Source organism: Lissotriton vulgaris, chromosome 3_1 (assembly GCF_964263255.1).
Source record: "Lissotriton vulgaris chromosome 3_1, aLisVul1.2, whole genome shotgun sequence".
In the NCBI taxonomy this organism is placed as follows: Eukaryota; Metazoa; Chordata; class Amphibia; order Caudata; family Salamandridae; genus Lissotriton; species Lissotriton vulgaris.
Genome location: NC_141689.1, coordinates 129,657,982 through 129,685,465, shown reverse-complemented (window position 1 = coordinate 129,685,465; position 27,484 = coordinate 129,657,982).

Here is a 27,484-nt window from a genome sequence, read left to right as displayed (position 1 = left end):
GGCAGAGTGCTTGGAATCGTGTGAGATGGTGCTCTGGCATGAGCTGAGCCCATTTTCAGCTTGCGGAACCAAGTCCTAATAGCTGTTCCATGATAACGCATACCATATACTCTTAAGTGCATTATAATCCTCGCGGTTAAATGCTATCTTTGGTATCGCTTTATCAAAACATGTCGAGTAAGGTGTCATACGAAGTGGAATTTATTTATTTATTTATTTATTTATTTATTTATTATAACACTTGTAGAGCGCGAACAAAGGCCCTTAGGCATCTCGGCGCTAGATAACTGAAATGTTTTTCCCATAAAGACACCAAAAAAACTGCAGGGTTCATCAGATGTTAAAAAGCCAGGTTTTAACGCTTTTTCGGAAAGACCAGAGGGAGGAACTGGTCCTTATCGATTGAGGGAGTGTGTTCCACAATCTTGGTGCCGCCACCAGAAATCGTCTGTCACCCCAGTTGACTGTTTTGGTGCGGGGGACCACCAGATCAAGGGAGCTAGAGGATCGCAGTGTTCTAGACGGGCAGTAGAGGATTAAGTTCTGGGTAAAGAACGCTGGTCCGGCATTATGTAAGGCCTTGTATATCAAGCACAATGCCTTAAACTTTATCCTCTTTTTCACCGGAAGCCAATGAAGTTGTCTTATGGTTGGTGAGACCGGTTGAAATTTCGGAATACGCCCTAGTAGCCTTGCCGCTGCATTTTGAATAGCCTGCATTTTGGCAAGCACTCTCTCCTGAGCACCCAGAAACAAGGCGTTACAGTAATCTAGGGTGGAGAGGACCAGAGCGCTCACCAGGGTTTTAGCAAGATGTTCAGGCAGAAAGGGCATAATTTTCTTGATGAGCCGAAGTTTGTAGAAGGCAGAGGAAGAGATCTGGTTGGCATGAGGTAGGAAATTCAAACGGTTGTCAAACATGACACCCAGATTCCTGACTTTGTCAACTGGGTCCGGAGGCTGGCTCATGGACGGGGGCCACCATGAAGAGGACCACTCTGGGGAGAGATTGCCGAAAACTACCACTTCAGATTTCTCGGAATTTAATTTCAGGCAGTTGTGGGCCATCCAACTGCTAATTGCCTGCATGCCCTGAGTAAGCATGTTGGCTCTTTGTGGCCCATCGTTCTTGACCGCTAGGACCAATTGGGTATCATCAGCGTAGGACGTCAGGCTCATCCCGTGTGCCCTGATGACTTTGGCAAGGTCCGACACATAAATATTAAAGAGTGTCGGACTGAGGGATGAGCCCTGAGGAACTCCACAAGGTAATGACAGGGGAGAGGATTCAAAAGGTCCCACGGTGACAATCTGGGTCCTATTAGCCAAGAAAGAGGCAATAAGATTTTTGGCATTGCCTCGGATGCCCATTTTCTCGACACGGTCGACCAGGATAACATGGTCGACCGTGTCGAAGGCTGCCGATAGGTCCAGTAGAATCAGGATGGCCGAGCCTCCTGCATCCCGGATAGATCTAATATCATCCGCCGCCTTGACCAGGGCGGTCTCAGTACCATGACATCGGCGAAAGCCAAACTGCGAATCATCCAGCTTTTTATTCTCCTCTATAAAGAAGGAGAGTTGGGTATTCATGGTTTTTTCCGCTATTTTCGCCAAGAGAGGCAAGCTGGCAATAGGCCGATAACTTTTAGGTTCTTCTTTATCTAGATTGGATTTCTTAAGGAGCGGTTTTATAATTGTTCTCTTGAGGATATCTGGAAAGATACCCGTGGAGAACATGGAATTACAAATCTCTGTTATGGATGTAAAGACTACATCCATGATGGGCCGCATAACCTTCAACGGGCACGGGTCCAGAGCCGATCCTGATTTAATGGAAGATGTAGTGTCTAGAACCTGTGGGCCTGTAACGTCACTGAACTGATGAAGAACAGGTCCATCTAGCTGAACCAAGGCATCGTGAGAGCTAATGGTAGTATTAGCGAAGATTCGATAAATGTCGTCAACCTTGCTAAAGAAAAACTTAGACAAAGCATCACAGATCATTTGAGACGGTGGGGGAGTTAGATCAACAGAGGAGCCGGCAAGCTGTTTGGTGGTTTCATACAGACATTTGTTGGAATTTTGTGCCGATTCAATTTTGTGACAGTAGTACATTTTCTTGGCTTCTATAATGAGATATTTGTATGAGGCCACTGACTCTTTGTACAAAACTTTTGACTCCTGAGAGTAGTCTTTCCTCCAGTGTCTCTCTCTGTTGCGGCACAGTTGTTTTTGTTTGCGTAAATCATCCGTATACCATGGGGCCGAAGGGGTGGATCTGTTCCGTGAGCGTAGCTTAACGGGAACCAGATCCTTAGCTGCTAAACTTACCCAGTTGTTGAATTGGGAAGTAGCAGTGTTAGGGTCAGTAGATAGCAAGGGAGTGGTAGCTGTAAGGAGATTTTTAAACCTACATTCATCCATATTCTCCCAAGCCAGATATGATTGACGAGGGGTAGAATTCGATTTATTGGGTGGAGGGTCACGTATTTGTATCGCTGTCAGAATGAGATGATGGTCGGACCAGGTTAACGGAAGTATTTGTGTAGCTTGAAAACCTGTAGCATTGGTGAAGATACCGTCTAACATGTGACCTCCATCATGCGTGGGGGCATGAACCAGGGGGGCAAGGCCAAATGTAGCTAGATCAGCTAATAATGTTGCTGAGTCAGGATTATCAAGGTCGTCAAAATGGAAATTAAAATCACCCAAAATGGTGAAAGAGTTGTCTAATGCAGATACTTCCAGCGTCGACCTAAATGCATCGATAAAATCAGTTCTTGGCCCTGGAGGGCGATACAGGAGAATCCCTCTAAAAGTGTAGGAAGGAGACATTTTAATTGCAAACTCAATAGCTTCACAGAAAATCTGTGGGATAATAGTGAACCTTACAGTGTGAGTGTCACGGGCAATAATGGCGATACCACCTCCCTTTTTCTTGATTTGCCTATCTAGCCTATGGGTAGTGTATCCCACCGGAACAGCTATGACTAAGTCTGGATCGGAAGCTTGGCCCATCCAGGTTTCGGTCATAAATAAAAGGTCAATCTTATAATCTTGGATTAAATCATGAATGTCCTGGCTGTGTTTGCCCAGTGAGCGGACGTTCGTGAGGGCTATAACATGGGGTTTCAAGATATGGGGCTTGCTTTCCGAAGGTTTAGAGGGGATCATATTATGACAGCTAGGACAGTATATGACTGTGCTGGTTGACAGGGTGGTAGGATGAAATATCGAGCAGGTTCGATTGCACAACGGGCGAAGATGCTGGAGCTGAGCGGAGGAGTAAATAATGCGGTGAGGGGAGTCAAGTGAACCAGGGGGGGTGGCCCTAGGCCCGGCGCGGACGGGCGCAGACGGGCTTGCCTTAGGCGCGCCTTCGGCGCGCCGTCGGCGCGCCCGCTGCGCCCGCCCGCTGCGCGGTCGGGTGGGTCCCTTGTTTATACTAACCCCTCGCCAATTCTGGCGACGGGGTTAGCATTCCACCCTTCTAGAGGGACACAACATGTATGTAACTGTGAACCCCGGTTAAAGTTAAACTCAAGCCTCAGCATCACAAAATGGATGCTGCCACCACAGACACAAGTCTGACCCCCTGCAGCTGGGAGTCCTTCCAGCGAGGGGAGCTTGGACAAAGGGTTTCCTGTCGGGGGCGGTGCTAGCACCATCCCAGACAGGGTTTTGTGTATCCTGGGTAGGCAGGGCTTTACAGGAAGGTGACTGCAAGTGGCACCCCAGTGCTCACTACGCACCTGCCGGCTAGAACCAGTTCCAGGGGCACACCAGCCCCTGAGCTGGGGAAAGTCCGGCATGGGAGAGGGGTGTAACCACCCCCCTTCCTGGACCCACCCCTAGGGCAGGACCTAGTTGCGTACCCACCCCTTTCTTTAGGATAAAGGCAGGAGCGGGGACCCTTCCAAATTAGATCATCTTTGAATCCTGAAACTACTTTCTACGAAAGGAACTCTCGACTTCTTCTCAAGATTTCTCCCTTGTGGCTAAGGAGTAGTCACCCTGCATCTGCGGGCACCAACTAAGAACACTGCGGTTTGCTGCACGTCCTTCCTCTGGAATCTGACCGACCAGCACAACAAGACCCGGCTTCCCTGACACCTCTGACCTCTACCTACCTCTACAGCTAAGCTGAGAACCGTAGGTGCGACGAGACCTCGAGGGACCGGCCATCATCAGAACTGCACGACTTCTATCCAGCACGACCGCCGAGGGATCCTCGTGTGAGTGCTTTGTGGTCCGAGAAGCCCCAACCCTGAGCAGCTCCAGCACCGAAGTTCAGCCCTCCAGCATCCACCAGATCTGCGTGGGGCCCTTCTGCTTTTTGCTGCTCACCGCGTTGTCTGGCTACTAGCCCGCTGGCTTGTGGCCTTCCCGATGACGACCGACGACTTCAACACTGCTGGTCTGGTTGCTCCAGACTGGCCCTTGCTCCCTTCCAAAAGAGGAGCACCCCGGACCCTCCTGGTCCACTCCAGACGCCATTTTGAGTCCACCGTGTGGGCTTCAATTTGCCAAGACTTGTTGCCCCAATCCTGGGTCCAGCAACGTCGACAGCATCAACCATCGTGGGACAGCTCGCACTTCCATCCTGGTCACCGACAACGCCTCCTGGTCCGTGAGACTGCAGAGCCCAGCGTCACCCACTCACCTGGTCGAGGTGACTTTGCCCGGTGCCATCCTGGTGCCCACACAATCACTGGCTAGTGATTAAGAACTTGGTCCCCTCTGCTTTCAGGTGTCTTCCATCTCCGATCCAGGCTTGGATCCACCGAACAATCTTCACTGGTCGCCTGCCAGCAACTTCTTCTTTCAGGCTCCATAGACTGCAACGAGGATTCCCGACGTCTTTCCAGACCTATGCATCCGCAGCCCCTGGGCTACGAAACTTCGGCATTTCAGTGCCCCAGCATAGCCTCACTATCCAAGGGTCCAGATCCACTTCCCTTTTCAGCCTAACTAATCGGGTTCGCCCGAGAACACTAACTTTCTAAATTCTAGCCTCCATAGACTGTCCCGCATCCCGCGTGAGAGTGCACACTCTGCACCCGAGTCCCCTAGGCCTCCTACTAGTAATCTGAAGGTTCAGTAACGTAGTCCTAGCGATTCCATAGCCTATTAGTCCAGTACTTACCTGATAGTAATTTTGCATTCCACTTTTCCAGTATATGGTTTTTCGTGCCCCTCGGGCATTTGTGTAAATTGTGCAACTTAAAGTATTTTCGTAAGAGTTTTGTTGTGTGCTTAGTACCCTGTCCTCATAAAGAGTACAGGGCTGTTGTGATCTAAATAAATACACTGTTTATTTTCATAACACTTGTGTGGTGTCCTATCACTTGGTGTTTAAGGGGTATATGTGATGGTATAACAGCTGGCTTAACACGCCCTCTAGAGTTTAGCCCGAAGACTGCTCGTATCCATGCTACTAGGATAGCTGGTTTATAAGGTTGACTTACAACCAATCATCAATAAGGGTTGTTTGGTCTGATACAAAGTGCTCACTAGAATAGTGAACATTACATATCAGGCCAACTTCTCTCAAGCTGTATTTTAACCTTAAGTCTTAAAAAAAAAAAAACTGTTTTTTAATTAGTCGCATTTTATTATATTGGGCGTCACTAACCAGCGACTTATCTTATTTGGACTGCGTTTTTTTGCACAATCAGTACCAATTTTGTGAATCGTTTGGTTTTTATGAGTTGTAAGTCGACAACTGTTAGTACATCAAACTCCTCTGTATTAATGCTAAGTGTTATTATCGTCTGTCATACAAAGGTTCAATATTTAATGTGCAACAGAAACTGAGAAACATGATTCAGACGATTCTCACCGATTAATTGTTGCAAAACATGTTTCGAAAACTTTTATATACTGTGCTGATTTGTGCTTTTACTGTGAAATGCTTTTAAGGATATTTATCTTTTATCCAAATAAAGATTCTTATATACACTGGGTCAGTGTGAAAAGCACGACTGAGTTACTTTATTATCTAGCGTTAAATTATCGCCTTACCAAACGTTGGCCGCCAAGTAGTGTAGTTCCTATATAGGCTCTGCGCATAGGAATAACATAAACGACAGTGTAGACGTAGGACTGAGGTCGACTAGGTCTCTATTGAATATGTTAGACTTAATTGTGTGTGCCAGCTAGCTCAGAGGTCACTAGAAACTTTCTCAAGTAAACAAGAAGGTGTTAACTTTCCTGAAAAGACAAGAAGGGATTAGTTTCTGACAACTGCATAAACATGCAACTTTGCTCCCCCAGAATAAGGAGTATATCTCCAGAGTCGCGGAAACAATAGATAGATATTTCACTCAGTTAATCGTGCATGCTCAGTTTCACCAGAAGTGCAGAGAAATTGAGAGACAGCGTTTTCAATAAAAGGGTATTTATTGAGCAGTCTACTTTCTCATGCAAGAGAAGTGAATTGTCACAATTGCAATACTTGTCATAAAGTAAAGTGCGTACAGCAAAATGAGTATTATGAAATAATACTGTAAAAGCATTTATATGGTTTCTAAGCCATACGATACTTAAAATGGATAAAATACATACAACGATAAAATAATGACTAAACATACTCAACTGGTGTTTCTAAGATACACCTAACCCAGTGTACCTAACCTAAGCCTAGTACAGGGAAGGAGTAGATGAGTTACAGTTTTTGCCCAGAATCTGAATCAAGAATTGTCTGTGGGTCTAATCAGCTCCGTACCTTGGTTATACAATGAAGGAGGTCTTGTATCTCTTTCTCAGGACTCGATCTCCCAGCGACCGCAAGGGTGACAGAGAAACACTGGAGCTGGATTTCTCGGCAGGAGAAAAGACAGCGTCTCTCAGTGCGCCAGCAGGGAGGGTCGGCTTCCTTCAGCACTCTCATCAGCAGGGCGTCGGGCAAGTAAATAGCCGATCTACTCCAAACCACCGTGTGTTGCTTAAAGCAGATGCTGGTATATTTATATCTGGAAGGTGCCGATTTTGGTTGGACATAAGACATCACTAAGAACTCGCAGTTCTTTCAGGACTCCAGGAGTTCTAGGACAAATCAATACAGAAGCAGGGGGAATTCCCGGGCTGCTGGAGGCTTGGTTTGTTTAAGAACACGTTGTGCTTTCTAGGTGTCTATGGGAGTAGCCTTGCCGTATTTGGACTGCATTGGCTATGTCTTAATATGGGTATGATTCTTATGCCTGTATAAGGGTATGATTTGATATAACCACATAAGGGCATGAAATCGGGAATATTTACTAGAGTCCTAGAATCATCTACAACAGAATTTGCACGGTTTTTTAAATGCTAATTCCTACCTATAATGTGTGTGAAACCTATGGTTTTTTCAATTAATTTGCAAGGTTTTTTAAATGCTAATTCCTAACTATAACGTGGTTTTTTCAGTGAATTTCAAAGGTTTTGTAAATGATAATTTATAAATGTATTAATTATTATGTCTTTCTTTTTATACTAATTTTTTATATTTTTAATATAAATATTTATATATATTTTTTTTTTTTAGATTATATATCATATTCTTATTATAAAATAATAACAAAACTAAATTGCAACGTAATTTTTGGATGAATTATTGCTTGACGTCGGTTGCGAGTATAACACAGCTCCAGCAATTCTCTTGGGGCCCTATGCTCACAATGCTGTATCAATCTTTACACCTGCTTCAAGCATGTGCAAGGTTTTGACGCAGCATAAGCTCGAAAGTCACTGAATAAAATGTTATACATTTCACTCAGTCACTTTTAGGAGGCCTTGCTGCGCCCCCTTCTGCACAAGAAAGCCTCTTCTGACGCAGCGCTTTACAATGTAAAACACCCTCCAGATGCGTCACATTGTTAATAGCACACACCATGGCACATCTTTTGCACTACCGCTGTGTAAAAGAGACACAAGGGGATTGTATATCTGCCCGTAACACATACAAATTCACTCAGGCGCTTTCACCAGCAGCGCAAATTGAAACATAGACTAGTAACATATTTATGAACATATGATACATTCAAGTGCTTCGGACATACTACAGTATACTATAGATAAACACCTTATAGATTTATGCTGTAGCAGTTCCTTATAGCTCTGCACTTTCACATTCTCAATACATTAGAAACATATTCATTCATTCATTTATGTACTACACACTCATTCTGACAAACTTTTACACACTAACATAGAAATATAGGGCCCGATGTAGGTAAATCCCATTTACCGATTTAGAAATACCGAATCTTACCGATTCGGTATTTCAAAATCGGTAAATCGGATGTAGGTCCCAACATCTGGATTCGTTACCGAATCCTTAACAATTCTTTAATTACCGATTCGGTAAATACCGAATCGGTAATGCCCATTCATTCCTATGGGCTTTGAAGCCCATAGGAATGATTAGGCATTACCGATTCGGTATTTACTGAATCGGTAATTAAAGAATTCACAAGGGTGCAGGGGGTGTCACTTTGACACCCTCTAGCACCCCCAAAACGGGCATGTGTGCAATGTGGCACACAGACATGCCCTAAGGGCACGTCTGTCTGTCACATGGCACATGTGTACATGCACAGATGTGCATGTACACAGGAATCGGTATTTTACCATGGATTTGTATTCCATGATAAAATACCGATTCTGTAAGCCATGTGCCAAAGGTAAATTTTCTACCTACATTGCTTTTTCGGTAATTTTAACGAATCGGTAAATATTACCGAATCGGTAATTATTTTACCGATTTGGTACATATTACCGAGTCGGTAAATATACCGATTCGGTAATGATACCGATTCGGTAAAATTACCGAAAATGTGCCCCTACATCTCGGTAGCCCTTTACCGATCGGAAACGGACAAAAATCGGTATTTTCGGCCGATTCGGATCGGTAAAGGGCTACCTACATCGGGCCTATAGTTCTTTCTTTGACCAGTGAAGGTAGTTCTAAAAAGAACAGTTTTTTTTGTTTTGTATTTTATTTGTGGTTTCTCAAAAAATTCCAAGTGGAACAAAAGAATGAAAAAAAGAACAACTAATGTCGACTACAGCAATGATCCTGCATCCTGCGTTTCATCAAGTCTATAGACTGTTTCCCATAACACAAAAGTTTATCGCAATAAATGCATAGAATTTTAACTTTAGCAAAGTCAGAATCAATATGTGGGTGTGGACTGCTTGCTGAAAATGCTGCTCCCGCAGTTGATGTGCTTGGTGCAGAAGCAGGTGGGTTCTCGTGCAACCTCCGTCTTTCAGCTCGACCAAAGTTCTTGGGGTTCAGGTTCTTCACGCGTTGCACCATATTTGCTGTGCCAAAGGAGTATTTTTCACATGGATCACCCCTTGAAAGAGTTGTTTCGCAAATTTTACAGGTTACTTTTGGAGCATTAACCTTTTTTTGACCTTCAAATAAATATATAAAAAATATGACTATTAATACTGTACAAAAGTACAGCAGCGGATGACACACATGAACCAGGAAAAGAAAGAGACAGATTTACTAACTGATATAAAGAAAGGTTTGCTTGTTGAACTTGAAGAAAAAGAAAACGTGTTCTTCGAAACGACACTGAGCATGCGAAGAGAGTACAACTGCTACACCAAAAAAAAGTAAAGCTTTACATACTATCATAGAAATGAATGAGCATATTATCAACAAAAGGCGATACATTATCGACGCTTTTATCGCCAGGAAACTGGCGATAAAGCGGCGATAATGTGCTTGATAATAGCTTTTTGTAACTTCCCATAGCAGCCAGGTTCTGGTATTAACCTGGGCTCCTATGGTTATTCACAAGGGCATATTATTAAGCCCATTATCGCCGCTTTATCGGCAGTTTCCTGCCGATAAAAACGACAATAATGTATCGCCTTTTGTGGATAATATGGCTCATTGCTCTTTTTTTGACCAGTAAATTTAGGTGCATATCATCAAAGACCGGTGTTACAATTATCACTGTTTTATTGGCAAGACACTTCCGATAAAACGGCGATAATGACCATGATAATACGGGCTTGTTATTTCCCATAGAAGCCCATGTTAACACCAGAACATAGGCTTCTATGGTAATTAACAACGACGTATTATCAAGCCCACACTCCCAACATTAATAAAAAACCATAGGCCCTTGGAAATTCCCAAAAGCAGCCCAAGTTCTGATGTTAACCTGGGCTGCTATGGTTATTCACAAGGGCATATTATCAAGCCCATTATCGCCACTTTATCAGCAGCTTCCTGCCAATAAAAGCGACGATAATGTATCGCCTTTTGTTGATAATATGGCCTATTGCTCTTTTATTTGACCAGTAAACTTAGGTGCATATTATCAAGGACAGGTGTTAAAATTATCGCCGTTTTCTTGGCAGGAAACTGCCAAGAAAACGGTGATAATGAGCTTCATAATACAGCCTTGTTTTTTCCCATAGAAGCCCATGTTAACACCAGAACATAGGCTTCTATGGGAATTTACCAGGACGTATTATCAAGCCCACCCTCCCAACATTAATAAAAAAATCCAGACAATGCAGGTACCCGGAGCTGGAAGGTCATTTTACATATCACTGCCCCAGAAATGTTGCGTTCCCCGCGACGTGTACGGGGAGAGAGAAAGAGAGAGCTCGAAACATATATTTTTTTTAAAAAGACCCGAGGGGTGCCGCTCACCGAGACTGCGGGGAGTAGGACCGTCACCCCACAGCATACTTTAAAATAAAACCAGAGGAGTGCCGTTCCCCAGTGCTCGGGGCACCTTACAAGCCCCCATTATGCAGAAAAATTGCCCCCGAAATTTGCCCCCGGGACCTGATGAATAAAACGGACTTCTACTTTTTTTTCACCTTTTCTACCGCATACAAGTACTGCATGAGTACCCCGCCATTTTTTATTTTTAAAACAAAAAAAATTGAGCCTTAAGATCCATGTTCCACCCCCTGACCAAGACTATAGGCTCAGAATGTTTCTACCCTGCCCGTTTCCTTTTTTCTCAACTTTGTTTTAGTGTTTTCTTGTGACTCTGCTCTCCTGCAAACAACATGGCTGCCAACACTTCCTGGTTTGCAGTATTGACGGCCAATCAGCATGCAGATCCTGCTCGTAATTGTACGTATTTCCATTCACGTACGCCGTGATTTTTCTTTAAAAAAATAAAATAAAAAATAGAGCCTAAACATCCAGGTCCTAACTATAACTTCCTTTTTGCATATATATATGCTTTTATAATTTGCATGTATATTTTGTTACAGAAAATGTTTGCTACACGATATTTCCAGCTAAACTTATATTTGTATTATGCAATGAATCTATTCTGTCTATATTTTACCTTACAGGTAGGTTTTAGCTGTAGAAAACGATGTTTTGTAGCATTCTGGGTCATTTGCTATTCGCATACAAGAGAGTATGCTTTCTATGTTTACTCAATGGTCTTATGGGAAGCGCAATTTATTTTGCATGTATTCTGGCGCCAAACCAGATTGGCAAAGGCTTCCTGAAAGCCGAAACGCGTCTCTCTTTTGATTGATTGAGGACGACCTTACAGAAAAAAATAATGCTGGATCTTAAAACATCTCGAGTCCGTGCCATTCTTCCATGGAGTTTCTGTGGGGAATTGCTGCGTGCCAAACGCAATTGCAGCTCTTCCGGGGATTTTGAAGCAGAACAACAAGTGATGGTATCTAGATTTAAAGAGAGGGGATACAGCTCTGCAACTATTCAATCTGCTGTTGACAAAGTTGCCCTAGTGAAAAGAGAGGACTTGCTCATTCACAAAGGGAAGGAACTGACAAATGATAATAAGATGAGATTCATCACTACATACCATAACCAGGCATGGGAGGTACGTAGGAGTTTGAGAAAGTTCTGGGAGGTTCTTAGAACCGATGAAGATTTGAAAGAAAACCTGTCTGATCAACCATCTATAACGTTCAGACGTAATAAATCATTGAAGGATATACTGATGACAAGTGAGATTAGAGAAACCAAGAAAAGAAACCCAGTACAAGGATTCTTTACATGTTCTAAATGCAAAGCTTGTCGTTTTAGCCAGAACTGTAAAAGTGTGAAACTTAATAAAGACCTTGCTGCATTTCAAATATTGAAACACCTATCCTGTGAAACAGAATTTGCCATTTATGCTCTGAGATGCCCTTGCGACCTATTTTATATAGGCAGTACGATCAAAAAGGCAAAAATGCGCATCTTAAAGCATATGCGGGCAATTACTAAGAATGACAGGCAATACCCGGTTGCTCGACACTTTTTTGAAAAACACAACCAAAATCCCAATCTGCTTAAATTCTGTGTGCTAGATACAATACCCCTGAGGGAGAGAGGAGGGAATCGCACACTTGAATTAAGAAAACTTGAGTCAAAGACAATCATAAAATATAACACCGTGATTCCTTATGGTTTGAATGTGGATAATGAGATTTCTATACACCTAAGATGAATCATGTTCTGTATCCTTACCTCGTTCTTACTGCATATCTTTGTTTGATTTTAAAGTTTAAACTTTGTATGTTTTGGACACCAAGGGTTCAAACTAGTTTTTAAAGTCAGTTTTCCATCTGTTTCTTTGCAGACAAAAATACGTAACTTTCCAAAGATGATTTGCCCTGAACGGTGTAGTAGCTCACTTGAGCTACATTACTAAGAGACTATTTTGAAAACTACGGCAGATTCAATGTCGAAATGTTTTATTTGTTTGTTATAATTTTCATTAATATATTATCAACAACAGTATTACACCAGCCCACTTAGGCGAGACTTGTTTGAAGAATCACAGCTAATGAATAGCTACAATGTATTAACGGGCAACAAGGGAAACTAAGTATGTTTACTCTGCTTGATACTGAAAACGGAAGTATTTTTACTATGTTTATTAAGTTTGAACCCTGCACCTTTAAATGTGTGTATTGCACTTTATTGAATCACCCTTGACAAAGCAGTGAGGTAACTGCGAAACGCGTCGGGTCTACCCGAAAGCCTAAAAAATAAAAACCGTTCATGAAATGTGGCCACGGCACCAGTGGACTTATTTATTTTCCTTAAACTGGGTTACGTTGGAATATATATATATATATATATATATATATATATATATATATATATATATATATATATATATACCTACTGGCGGTCGCCAGTAGGTATATATAGTTAGGATTTTTTCTCTATGGGATTTTTGAAAATTCTATGTCTAATAACTTTGGCGTTTGTGGACGGAATTGGCTGAAATTTTCAGGAAAATGGAACATTTTGTTTCTGAGCAGCCCCTGACAATTTGGGGGGGTTTCATCAAGGGGGGGCCGAGAAAAAAGGGGGGTCCCAAAACGTGTTTTTCCCATGTTAATTTCCATAGGGCGGTTGGCCTCACTTTTAGCTCGAACGGCTGAATGGATTTGCACGAAACTTGGCAAAATTGTAGGGACTGTTAGCCCGATGTGCCTTTGCTAGGTCTCAATATATGTGCTCCAGTGGATTTTGAGTAATTTAGGTTCAAAACAAGATATATATCTGGGCGGAGCCTAACCACACATCTGATCTGATTGGCTGTCAGCGCTTCATCCAAGAAGTGTTGGCAGCCATCTTGGGACCAATATACATGATAGCACCTCATTAAAAAGCATTGTAGTTAATAGAGGGTTTTAGGACTTTAGTTACATTATAAATCATTTGTTGATGGTACCATACTCGTTTTAGGAATTGTGGTGGGTTCTAAGGTGATTTTACCATGTGAAAAAACCTTCTGCTGTGATATCATGAATATTGTTTGAAAGAAAACTAATATCTCATGATTTTCCCACAGTGGTTTGGAAGGGGATCTATAAGCTAAACTGAAAGCATATTTTCTGTAAATTCACATTATCTTTCTCAGTCATGTGAAAATGAAGTCTGACATTCTCAGTAAAACATGTACATCCAACAAGGACAGAGACTGTCAGTTGATTCCTTTGTGTTCTACTGCAGCCTCCTAGAGTGTTCTAAAGAACAACTAGAGCGCTAACAGTCCTACTTATTACAAAGGTATGGCACACCTGAAGCCATCTTGATTGGAATAAAGTGGTAACTCTTAAAACATTTAATTTAAAAAGAAACAACATGAGGGGGTATATTTTGCCATAGAAAGTATGATTAGTGCTGCAGAATGAAAAATTAGGGCACATTTTGAGTGACTTCTCAAATCCTTTTCTATTTCATTAAAACATTCTGACATGCAGTCTCCCAAAATGGCCACCAGAGACAAAAGAGCCCAAATGTAGCCCAAATATCACCCAGATGTAGCCCAAGTATAGCCCAATGACAGAATGTCCCAGAGTGTTCTAAAGAACAACTAGAGCGCTAACAGTCCTACTTATTACAAAGGTATGGCACACCTGAAGCCATCTTGATTGGAATAAAGTGGTAACTCTTAAAACATTTAATTTAAAAAGAAACAACATGAGGGGGTATATTTTGCCATAGAAAGTATGATTAGTGCTGCAGAATGAAAAATTAGGGCACATTTTGAGTGACTTCTCAAATCCTTTTCTATTTCATTAAAACATTCTGACATGCAGTCTCCCAAAATGGCCACCAGAGACAAAAGAGCCCAAATGTAGCCCAAATATCACCCAGATGTAGCCCAAGTATAGCCCAATGACAGAATGTCCCAGAGTGTTCTAAAGAACAACTAGAGCGCTAACAGTCCTACTTATTACAAAGGTATAGCACACCTGGAGCCATCGTGATGGGAATAAAGTGGTAACTCTTAAGACATTTAATTTAAAAAGGAACAAAATGAGGGGGTATATTATGCAATAGAAGGTATTATTAGTGCTGCAGAAAGAAAAATTAGGGCACATTTTGAGTGACTTTTTTCAAATCCTCTTCTATTTCATTAAAAAATTCTGACATGCAGTCTCCCAAAATGGCCACCAGAGACAAAAGAGCCCAAATGTAGCCCAAATATCACCCAGATGTAGCCCAAGTATAGCCCAATGACAGAATGTCCCAGAGTGTTCTAAAGAACAACTAGAGCGCTAACAGTCCTACTTATTACAAAGGTATGGCACACCTGAAGCCATCTTGATTGGAATAAAGTGGTAACTCTTAAAACATTTAATTTAAAAAGAAACAACATGAGGGGGTATATTTTGCCATAGAAAGTATGATTAGTGCTGCAGAATGAAAAATTAGGGCACATTTTGAGTGACTTCTCAAATCCTTTTCTATTTCATTAAAACATTCTGACATGCAGTCTCCCAAAATGGCCACCAGAGACAAAAGAGCCCAAATGTAGCCCAAATATCACCCAGATGTAGCCCAAGTATAGCCCAATGACAGAATGTCCCAGAGTGTTCTAAAGAACAACTAGAGCGCTAACAGTCTTACTTATGACAAAAGTATGGCACACCAGAAGCCATCTTGATTGGAATGAAGTGGAAAGTCTGAAAACACTCAATTTAAAAAGGAACAACATGAGGGGGTTAATTTTGCCATAGAAAGTATGATTAGTGCTTCAGAAAGAAAAATTAGGGATCATTTTGAGTGACTTCTCAAATCCTCTTCTATTTCATTAAAAAAATTCTGACATGCAGACTGAAACATGCACTTTGAATACCAGCAGCAGACGTCCCTGGTGAGCAGTAGCTTTACTACAGTGATCTAATGTGCAACTAGAGTGCTAACATTCAGAATTTATGGCAAATGTGTGACACATCTGAATGCCTTCTTGATGGAACCAAAGTAAACAAGCATTGAAAATGCAATAGATCTCGCCCTCGTTTAAGTTAAAGCCATTCTGTTTGTAATGAGGTGGCTTTTTAGCTTTGCTTTTATTAGTGTTTTTTCAACTTTCATGTAAATAACGCACCGTTTTCACCAAATCGACTTTGCCCAAGCACACCCTTCCCTTCAGCCAACAAATCCCAAAAATTCGGCACACCTGCCGATCCACACTCCCTACAGCTCACCCAAGCCCCGTTCCTCTAGCGCAACTGGAACACCCCAAATTCACCTTCTCCATGCGCACCAAAAACTCCCATTGAATAACATGGCAATTCGCTACTCCGCACAAAAATTGCTCTTTAAAGCACTTCCACTGCTCCGATCCGCTTCAAACTTGGCTGAACACTAGTTCCAGCGATTTCCTAACATCTCACCAAAATTCAGCCCAATCCATCCACTGGAACGGGGACGAATTTCAACCCGAATACGCGCCCCTCGCAAACACAAAAAAAAGCCATAAAACGGCCAAATCTCGACCAAAAACCGCCAAAATCCCTCAAAACCTTGCCAACACCAATACGCACGAAACTGAACCGGCCCCTCAGCCCTAGGCTCTGGGAACCCTACTTAATTGACCCAAAAGCCCTAAAAAAGCAACATATTACACACGAAAACGCCCTAACAACCCTAAAATGCATATAAGTATATGTATGCATGCATTTATGTTTGTATTTATATAGATATACAGATGATATATGTTTATATATGTATGTATATATATATATTCACTGAAAAAACCATAGGTTATAGACCATATATAGTTAGGAATTAGCATTTACAAAACCTTGAAAATTCACTGAAAAAACCATAGGTTATAGACCATATATAGTTAGGAATTCGCATTTACAAAACCTTATTTTACTCACACAAAACCATTGAAATTCCATATATAGTTAGTTGCACTAACTATATATCGCGCACCCGCAATCCACTGCTGATGATGTCACATATTACATCATTCATGACATGGTCAGTGACATCACTGATGACATCACTGATGACATCTCAAATGACATCACTGATGACATCACTGATGACAACATCCAGTGACTGTATGTTTCTGTAAAGTTAAAATATGTCTTAAATATTGAAGAATGAGTGGATGTATAAGTGTCTGGATGAAGGATTTAGTAGGTGCATGACTGACTGTATGAGTGAGTGATTAAATGTGTCTCACTGAGTGCATGGGTTAGTGACTAAACTGTCTTAATTTGTGCATCATTATGTCTGTTGTTCTGTAAACTGTTGCATGTGTTGATAAGTAGCTATATGAGTAACTATATGGGTTATTGATTGGTTGCCCAAGTATTTGTATGGGAGACTGAGTGTGTGTGTGGGTGGCTGGGAGGTGTATGACTCTGTGCATAGATGTGTGAGCAGTTGATTCACTAGATGTATGGTTTCAAAAGTGCATGTGGAAACAGCTGTATGGGAGGTTGACTGTGTGCATGAGTGTATTGGTGAGTGAATGGATATCTCAGTGCTACATGTCAAAGTAAGTACATATGTAAAACACAGTACATGTGAGAGTTGACATATATAAATAACTGTGCATAAGAGCCAGTGAATGTGTGAGTGGCTGTATGGATCATTGTGAACTTGTATCAGGGATTGTATAAGAGAGTAAATATGTGTTAGTATATGTTTGAATAAGTAAAGTTTGTATAACTGTATAGTTGAGGAAATGGAGGTGTGATTGATTCTTTGCATGACTGACTAGGTGTGTGAGTAACTCCATGGATGAGTGACAGTCTGTGAGTGTCTGTTTACACTGATTGTATCTAAGGTTATATTAGAGTCTGAAGAGGTTCATCCTATTATCACATGAATGATATCATCAGTGATGTGATCAGTAATGTCAAATGAGATGTCATCATTGATGTCATCAGTGATGTCATTTGAGATGTCATCAGTGATGTCATTTGAGATGTCATCAGTGATGTCATCAGTGATGTCACTGACCATGTCATGAATGATGTAATATGTGACATCATCAGCAGTGGATTGCGGGTGCGCGATATATAGTTAGTGCAACTAACTATATATGGAATTTCAATGGTTTTGTGTGAGTAAAATAAGGTTTTGTAAATGCGAATTCCTAACTATATATGGTCTATAACCTATGGTTTTTTCAGTGAATATATATATATATATATATATATATATATATATACATAAATATATATTGTGGCAGATTTCCTATGGAAACTAGGTCCTAACTATAACTGCCTATATATATAGAAAAAAGGGGGGTCCCAAAACGTGTTTTCCCCATGCAATTTTACATAGGGACCTTTAAGCGCGGCTACAGCCCGAACTGCTGATCAGAATTACACCAAATTTGGCAAAAGGTAGAGTTTCGTTCACAGATCACGCTTTTTGTTAAATGTTGTAAATCCATGCAGTAGTTCCTGAGAAAATCAAAAGTGAAATCATAGATGTATCTATGGAGGAAGTAGGGTACGCGTATCTGCCAAAGACCATACGCGTACCCTTACGAACACGAGCTGCATGCTAATTGGTTGTCAACTGTCTGTCAACACTCCAAACCAGGAAGTGTTGGCAGCCATCTTGTGTCTCGATAGAACAGAGGCACAAGAAAAATGAAAAACAAGTGCACAAAAGACCCAAAGGGGGCAGGGTAGAAACACCCTGACCCCTTAGGCCTGCTCAGGTGGTCCCGCAAGGACAACCAAGGCCCAAAAAGTATTATTTTTTTTTAAACTGAAGCCTATTTTAGTGCTAATTAGCCCCCGTGAGGCCAAATCCCGGGGACAATATAAAAATAAAGTGCGGGGGCCAATCCCCCCCACACTGCCCCGGGGACCGCCACCCCCGGGACTTAAAAGTATAATGATGGGGCTTCTGAGGCCCCCCGAGCCTTGGGGACTGCCTCCCCCTGGGGCTCTACTAATTTGCAATATCGGGGGGGGCACACTGCCTCCCCGCAGCCCAGGGGACTGTCACCCCCCGGGGCTTTAGTTGAATATGTGCAGGGGGGCTCACGGCTCCCCCGCAGCATATGTACATGTGTGGGGGGGCTGAAAGGCCCCCCCAAGCCCCGGGGTCCACCATCTTCCCGGGGCACTAAATATTTAAATTAAGGGCAGATTATTATTATTTTTTTACAGCAAATTTAGGATACACGTACACAGCGCGGCGCTCAGCATGACCTCTGGTGTGCACACGTTGGGTACACGTATCGTACCACGTATGCTACCCGATTTCTAAGGCGTATCCAAGCCAGAAAAAGAAAAATATTTTTCAGATATCTATCAGGCTTATGTGTTTAGATGTTGGGTGGCTATAAAAAGAGCCCTTGTGTTTATTGAGAGATTTTAGTACCTACAAGTAAGTACCGATGCAGAGTCTAAACTTCAAGAGTAAGACTCTGTTCCCTTAATCTGTAAAATGTACACCATCTCTCCTATAGATGCCATGAATATTGAAACGCAGATTGTTGTGGTATATGGACCCCATTCTATTGTCTCGGAGAAAAGCAGAAACAGATTTATTCACATGTTTCCTAGTTTTGTCAATCTGTGGACAAAATTGATTGGACTAGTTTCATTTCTGGCTTTGGCATATGTTAGTATAGACAAAGGCAGTTTGGGGTAAAAGTGACATCAGTTCTCCAAAGGTGTCCTTCATAAGCATTTCCAGACCTACCGCAGTCAAAGTGCCCAGGTCATTGCCACCAACAGTGCCCAATTATGAGGTCAGGATGTTGGAGATGCAAAATGGATTTCACCAATGGCATCAATTGGTGCCACTTAAACCCTCTCTGTCCAATCCATTTAATGTCTACATTTGGCAACGCTAAATCTTTGTCAATACCTCTGCTTTCAGCATACCTTTTGCACCAGAAAATATAGTGGTATCCTACAATCTACACTCTAAACATCTTGAAGGGAGGTCTGGATGCACTCAAAAGATGTCTGGAGGTGAAATAGGCAATTGGGAAAAATAAGAGGTCTCTAAAATGGTTAACAATATGCAGTTTAGGATGCATCATGTTTCTGTGTTTAAAAAGCATGTTTCTTATTAGTTACCAACAAATGTGTGAAATGTACATTAGATAGGATAAGATGATATTTTGATCAGTCAAGCACACTTGCTGTTTGAATTTGCAACATTGTGTGCTGAACTTGTGACCTGTGTGTTCAGTTTAGTGTTCCATGAACTGTTACTATGGTAACAGGCATTAAGCAGAATGTTAGAAATATTAATGTACAATGTAATTGCAGTGAGATTTCCCAAGTCACTGGTATAGTTAGAAGTAGTTACAAGTAGTGCGTTATGAAAAAAAAATATGTTAAAAGTATTTGTAATGTTCTTTTGAAGTCTCATCTGGATCTGTGGTTCCATTGCTTACAATGCTCGTACCAGGCGCGACTCTAGGAAAATCCAGAAGCAATTTTGGTTCAGTTAGAGGTCAGTTGGCAAATGTTTATATGTGTAACCAATAGAAATGTGTCTTAGAAATTGAATTATTCTGGGAAGCAATGTGATTCGATATTTACATGCATATGTGTGCAGAATGAGAAGGAAACTTTGCCATTTTTGGTTTTGCTAAGAGCAGTGCACTATCAGCCTTATTCATGACGCTGAAATCGGCTCGCAAAGGGCCAGATTCTGAGAATCTGGCCCTTTGCGAGTGCAATTTTTGCATTTGGGATTCATCATCCCAAATGCAAAAATCGCTATTTGCTCTATCGCATATTTGCGAGGAATTACATTTAAGGAATCTCTATTTGAGATTCCTTAAATGTAATTCATCATCCATTTTTCAACTGCGAAATCGCAATTTCGGGCCGCAATTTACAGCGAGGTCAAACCTCGTGGTAAATTGCGAAAACTCAGAAAAATGCATTTAAATGCATTTTTCTGAGTTGCATGTTACACACACACATGTCCTTTGGACATGTGTGTGTGCAACACCTGTGTAAATCTTCATTGCAGGGGTGCTACAGGATGTCCTTTGGACACCCTGGCACCCTTGTAATCGCAATCTCATTTGCGATTAGCTAATTGCTAATCGCAAATAAGGAATGACTCCCCATGCAATCCTATGGGCCTTTTGGAACATAGGAATGCATGGGGAGTTATTCCTTATTTGCGATTAGCAATTAGCTAATCGCAAATAAGGAATCAGTGGGAATCGCAATTAATATTGCGATTCCTACATGAATCCCGTTTTGCGAGTTTGTAATAGCGATTCCTTATGAATCGCTATTATAGACTCGCAAAACGGCCCGTTCATGAATCAGGCTGTATATTCATTGTGTGCATAAGAACATTCGGTGTGTGATTCAGATACTTCATCATCTATACATCAATTTGAAAGGTTGGTTATTATTTTGTGAGGTGTACTATGTGGTGCCTTTGTTTCTAAACATAACATATAATTCATAAAATTTGAAGTTAGTGATATATTTTCTAATGAAGAAATATTCATTGCAGTTTTTTGTAATGTGTTTAAATGTTGCTTAATATACAGTTTGCATAGTATTATGTGTGTTTTGGAATACGGATTGCTAATTATGAGTGATTGTTTTAATGTCTGGATATGTACATTAGTATTATAGTGCATCATTGTAGGTGTTGATTTCAAATTGGAAATGTATATATCGAGTTAAGGTATTAGTCATGAGAGTAGTATTTATAAGTGTCTACAGAGGTATAGTTAAAATATGTGACATAGTTTTTGGTGTTTGGTTTCAAATTGAAGCTTATATTGTGAATTTATGTGGAATAGATAGAGTTCTGAATAGAGATACTTCTTTATGTTTTTCAGGGATATGGTGAGAGTTATAGTAGAGAAATGTGAAAGGATTCTATTTTTTATTTGTATACGTGTAATATTACTAGTAGTTGTAGTAAGAGTTTGCTTGCTGAGCAGGTATTGAGTTGTTAGTACTGAGGCATTCCTCCAATCACCTATTGAGCACCATCCACTAATTCATTCAGTGTAGTAATACCTAAGTACTTATACATTCTCTATGCACTGTATTTGGTACAGTCAAAAGTGCACAATGTATGTGGACCCTAATCCCTTGCAGACTACTGAGTCAGTACTGCAAAAGTCCAGGGAATAGTCTTGCTTTTTTGTAATCACACTGGGAGTCTTTGTCCATTTCCACAATCATCTTGACAGAAGCATGCTCTTTTCTAATCTTTCTGCTGACACATAAGCGCTTATAAACTTATCATGCTGTCAACTACTAGCAGTCTGGGAATCCAGTCACTGTCTATGCAGTTGGAAAATGAGTCAGGCATTCAGACAAGCAGTGGTACAGTCAAATGTGCACAATGTATGCTGACCCCTGACTCCTTGCAGACTACTGAGTCAGTCCTGCAAAAGTCCAGGGAATAGTGATGCTTGTTTGGAATCACACTGTGAGTCTGTGTCCACTCCTACAATCATCCTGACAGAAGCATGTCCTTATCTAATCTCTCTGCTAACACATAAGCGTTTATAAACTTATCCTGCTGTCAACTACTAGCACTCTGAGAACCTAGTCACTGTCTATGCACTTGGAGAATGAGTCAGGCATTCAGACAAGCAGTGGTACAGTCAAATGTGCACAATGTATGCAGTCCCCTAACGCCTTGCAGACTACTGAGTCAGTCCTGCCAAAGTCCAGGGAATAATGATGCTTGGTTGGAATCACACTGTGAGTCTGTGTCCACTCCTACAATCATCCTGACAGAAGCATTCCTTATCTAATCTCTCTGCTGACACATAAGCGTTTATAATCTAATCCTGCTGTCAACTACTAGCACTCTGAGAACCCAGTCACTGTCTATGCACTTTGATAATGAGTCAGGCAATAAGACAAGCAGTTGTACAGTCAAATGTGCACAATGTATGCAGTCCCCTAACTTCTTGCAGCCTACTAAGTCAGTCCTGCAAAAGTCCAGGGTATAGTCATGCGTGCCCGGAATCACACTGTGAGTCTGTGTGTACTCCTACTATCATCCTGACAGAGGCATGTCCTTTCCTAATCTCTCTGCTGCCACATAAGCTCCTATAAACGTATCCTGCTGTCAACTACTAGTACTGTGAGAACCCAGTCACTGTCTATGCACTTGGAGAATGAGTCAGGCATTCAGACAAGCAGTGGTACAGTACAATGAGCACGATGTATGCAGTACCCTAACCCCTCGCAGACTACTGAGTCAGTCCTGCAAAAGACCAGAAAATAGTCATGCTTGTCTGGAATCACACTGTGAGTCTGTGTCCACTCCTGCAATCATCCTGACAGAAGCATGTCCTTTTCTAATCTCTCAGCTGACACATAAGCACTTATAAACGTATTATGCTGCCAACTACTAGTGCTGTAGGACTCCATTCACTTCTAATGCACTTAGAAAATGAGTCAGGCATTCAGACAAGCAGTCGCACAGTCAAATGTGCACAATGTATGCAGTCTCCTAACCCCTGGAAGACTGCTGAGTCAGTCCTGCAAAAGTCCAGGGTATAGTCATGCTTGTCTGGAAACACACTGTCCATCACCACCCCCTTTTCTGAATCATTTTGTCCACCAGAAGCGTGGAAGGGTATACTCAGACGTGAGTCCCTTGCTCATTGCACCATCAGGATTCAAGCAAGCAGGGCCGAAGACGGCTGTAATGCCAGAAACCAGTCCCCGGAAGCTTGTTTCCTTCCCAGTATAAGAAGTGGCTTGGTAGTTTGGTCTGCCCTGTTCCCATGATGCACTGGGCCAGGGACAGACTAATTTGCATATAGCAAGGTTCTGAGCTGGGATGGTGCAGTGAGCTAAAAAACGGTGATGGATCAAGCCCTGATCTTTGAACTGGGTAGGAGTAGTCTGCTTAATTCAGATACTCTGTCCATCACCACCCCCTTTTCTGAATCATTTTGTCCACCATAAGCATGGAAGGGTATACTCAGATGTGAGTCCCTTGCTCATTGCACCATCAGGATTCAAGCAAGCCGGGCCGAAGATGGCTGTAATGCCAGAAACCGGTCCCCGGAAGCTTGTTTCCTTCCCAGTATAAGAATTGGCTTGGTAGTTTGGTCTGCCCTGTTCCCATGATGCACTGGGCCAGGCACAGACTAATTTGCATATAGCCAGGTTCTGAGCTGGGATGGTGCAGTGAGCTAAAAAACGGTGATGGATCAAGCCCTGATCTTTGGACTGGGTAGGAGTAGTCTGCTTAATTCAGATACTCTGTCCATCACCACCCCCTTTTCTGAATCATTTTGTCCACCATAAGCGTGGAAGGGTATACTCAGATGTGAGTCCCTTGCTCATTGCACCATCAGGATTCAAGCAAGCCGGGCCGAAGACGGCTGTACTGCCATAAACCGGTCCCCGGAAGCTTGTTTCCTTCCCAGTATAAGAATTGGCTTGGTAGTTTGGTCTGCCCTGTTCCCATGATGCACTGGGCCAGGGACAGACTAATTTGCATATAGCCAGGTTCTGAGCTGGGATGGTGCAGTGAGCTAAAAAACAGTGATGGATCAAGCCCTGATCTTTGGACTGGGTAGGAGTAGTCTGCTTAATTCAGATACTCTGTCCATCACCACCCCCTTTTCTGAATCATTTTGTCCACCATAAGCGTGGAAGGGTATACTCAGATGTGAGTCCCTTGCTCATTGCACCATCAGGATTCAAGCAAGCCGGGCTGAAGACGGCTGTAATGCCAGAAACCGGTCCCCGGAAGCTTGTTTCCTTCCCAGTATAAGAATTGGCTTGGTAGTTTGGTCTGCCCTGTTCCCATGATGCACTGGGCCAGGGACAGACTAATTTGCATATAGCCAGGTTCTGAGCTGGGATGGTGCAGTGAGCTAAAAAACGGTGATGGATCAAGCCCTGATCTTTGGACTGGGTAGGAGTAGTCTGCTTAATTCAGATACTCTGTCCATCACCACCCCCTTTTCTGAATCATTTTGTCCACCATAAGCGTGGAAGGGTATACTCAGATGTGAGTCCCTTGCTCATTGCACCATCAGGATTCAAGCAAGCCGGGCCGAAGATGGCTGTAATGCCAGAAACCGGTCCCCGGAAGCTTGTTTCCTTCCCAGTATAAGAATTGGCTTGGTAGTTTGGTCTGCCCTGTTTCCATGATGCACTGGGCCAGGGACAGACTAATTTGCATATAGCCAGGTTCTGAGCTGGGATGGTGCAGTGAGCTAAAAAACGGTGATGGATCAAGCCCTGATCTTTGGACTGGGTAGGCGTAGTCTGCTTAATTCAGGTACTCTGTCCATCACCACCCCCTTTTCTGAATAATTTTGTCCACCATAAGCGTGGAAGGGTATACTCAGATGTGAGTCCCTTGCTCATTGCACCATCAGGATTCAAGCAAGCCGGGCCGAAGACGGCTGTAATGCCAGAAACCGGTCCCCGGAAGCTTGTTTCCTTCCCAGTATAAGAATTGGCTTGGTAGTTTGGTCTGCCGTGTTCCCATGATGCACTGGGCCAGGGACAGACTAATTTGCATATAGCCAGGTTCTGAGCTGGGATGGTGCAGTGAGCTAAAAAACGGTGATGGATCAAGCCCTGATCTTTGGACTGGGTAGGAGTAGTCTGCTTAATTCAGATACTCTGTCCATCACCGCCCCCTTTTCTGAATCATTTTGTCCACCATAAGCGTGGAAGGGTATACTCAGATGTGAGTCCCTTGCTCATTGCACCATCAGGATTCATGCAAGCCGGGCCGAAGACGGCTGTAATGCCAGAAACCGGTCCCCGGAAGCTTGTTTCCTTCCCAGTATAAGAATTGGCTTGGTAGTTTGGTCTGCCCTGTTCCCATGATGCACTGGGCCAGGGACAAACTAATTTGCATATAGCCAGGTTCTGAGCTGGGATGGTGCAGTGAGCTAAAAAACGGCGATGGATCAAGCCCTGATCTTTGGACTGGTTAGGAGTAGTCTGCTTAATTCAGATACTCTGTCCATCACCACCCCCTTTTCTGAAGCAATATGTACTTAGGCACCCAAATCATGGGGGGAATCTATCATCATCCCAATACATAAAAAGGGCAGCAGGTCTGATGTGAAAAATTACCGCCCCATTTCCCTTCTTGACTCCTCAGTTAAGATCATGAGTAGAGTCATGCTGGTTAGGCTAGAGGAATGGGTCGAGCAAGAGGGTATTCTTGCCGACAGCCCGTATGGATTTAGAAAGGGCCGGGGAACACTGGACCAGTGTATAAACCTTGACCTGTTGATCGGGAAATACACTGAAGCAAAACAAGAATTGCTGTACCTTTGCTTTGCAGACCTAAGTAGTGCTTTTGACATGGTTGACCACTTTATTCTGTGGCCTACCCTGCTACAGCTAGGAGCACCAGAGGGTATTATTCCTTTTCTCACAAGGCTGTACGGGAAATTACAAACATCTGTGCGTTACGGCCTTAAAGGTGAATGCACTCCAAAATTTAATGTAAGAAGAGGGATTAGACAGGGCTGTGTTTTGGCCCCCCTACTTTTTATCTTATTTATTAACGGTATCGACGTAATTTTAAAAAATGTCAAAGCTGATCCTTCCCAGATTAAAAGCGTACCTGCCCCTGTGTTATTATATGCAGACAACACTGTTCTGCTCTCTAGAACCCCTTTGGGTTTACAGCGTCTACTTGATAGATTTTCTGTCTTTATTAAGGACAGAAAATTGATCATTAACAAGGGGAAAACACATACAATGACGCTTGGGACTAGAAGCTAATTTTTAAATACCTTTTTTATATATCAGGATAAGGTGCAACAAGTAGATACATTTTGCTACCTCGGTATAACCTTCTCCAAAGATAGAAAATGTTCCAATGAATTTAGCAATATTTGTATTAAAATGGCTAAAAGTGTGCAAGGCGTTTTTAGATTTGCTGCTAAGGTGGGGGACCTATGTACCAGGGACATGCTTAAGATATATCAAGCAAGATGTATCTCTATCGCTCTGTATGGGGCTAGTGTGTGGGGTCACAGAAGAGACCACCCTTTGCAGCAGGAGGAAAATCCTTTTAAAAAAATCTCCTGTCTTTACCAACCTCTGCCCCTACTGAGTTAATCCATCTGGAACTGGATATCAATTATCTAACGGATCTGTTATCACTGAGACCACTTATGATTTGGCGGTCAATTTGGCTCCAGGAAGAAAAAACTTTTAACAGATCTATTATTAAGGATTGTATCTCGCTGGATAAACATCTAAATATACCCTGGTTAAAATATGTCACTGTTTGTTTCTCAGAGATATTTCATATAAACGTTTTGACTGACCCCAGTGCAGCTTCCCAGATACCCATAAATTAGATTAAAGCTAAATTCTTGGCTTATAATGTAAGGAAACAACCCTTAGCCTATAGCACTCTATCAACTGTTATGGTTTTTTAATAGTTATATTACTGCTGGAGGTTTCCCCAATTATTTGGTAGGGGTGACAAGGCCATCTCACAAGTTTGTGCTGACCAGACTGAGGTTTGGAATAGCTCACCACCTAGTGGCTCTGCCGAACCTTAAGAGACATCCACTAGGGCCATGTATGTGTGATGGCGTATCTAAACAGAGCACTTTGCACTTTTTACTGTTTTGTAAACTGTACATGCATCTGCGTACTGCTTATTTGAAACCTATGTTTGTTAAATACGGTGTACGTACAGTCAATCAGGCAATATATCTACCTTTTAACTTACAATCTGTCGATATCTGTTTTTATACTGCAACATTTTTTAATTCAGTGTACTAAT